Below are 264 nucleotides of genomic sequence, written 5' to 3'. Positions count from 1 at the left end.
TCAGTGCATGGATTTTAAGCCACACAATGTTCTTCTTAAATCCCAAATAAATCGGGGCCCAAGTCCGTCCCATGAATTGTTTTTGGATTGTTTTAACCCGGCTGAAACGGGCCCCGAATGCCCTTTTTCAAGAAGGTTCAGCATCACGGGGTACTAAAGGGAGGGAAATTCCCCCTGAAATGATGCTACATACATCTCGACCAGTAAGTTGACGTTTTTTTTGAAAGTATTGAAATATTTTTGGAAATCAATAGAATGTTTAGA

General features: G+C 40.5%; 1 protein-coding gene across 1 annotated transcript in view; it reads left to right on the top strand.

Moving 5' to 3' along the window:
* LOC119587028 (serine/threonine-protein kinase/endoribonuclease IRE1-like) overlaps positions 1-264 on the top strand; it is a 49,447-nt gene that overhangs the window by 39,564 nt on the left and 9,619 nt on the right.

Source organism: Penaeus monodon, chromosome 22, assembly GCF_015228065.2.
Source record: "Penaeus monodon isolate SGIC_2016 chromosome 22, NSTDA_Pmon_1, whole genome shotgun sequence".
In the NCBI taxonomy this organism is placed as follows: domain Eukaryota; kingdom Metazoa; phylum Arthropoda; class Malacostraca; order Decapoda; family Penaeidae; genus Penaeus; species Penaeus monodon.
This window is presented reverse-complemented; position numbering and strand designations above follow the sequence as displayed.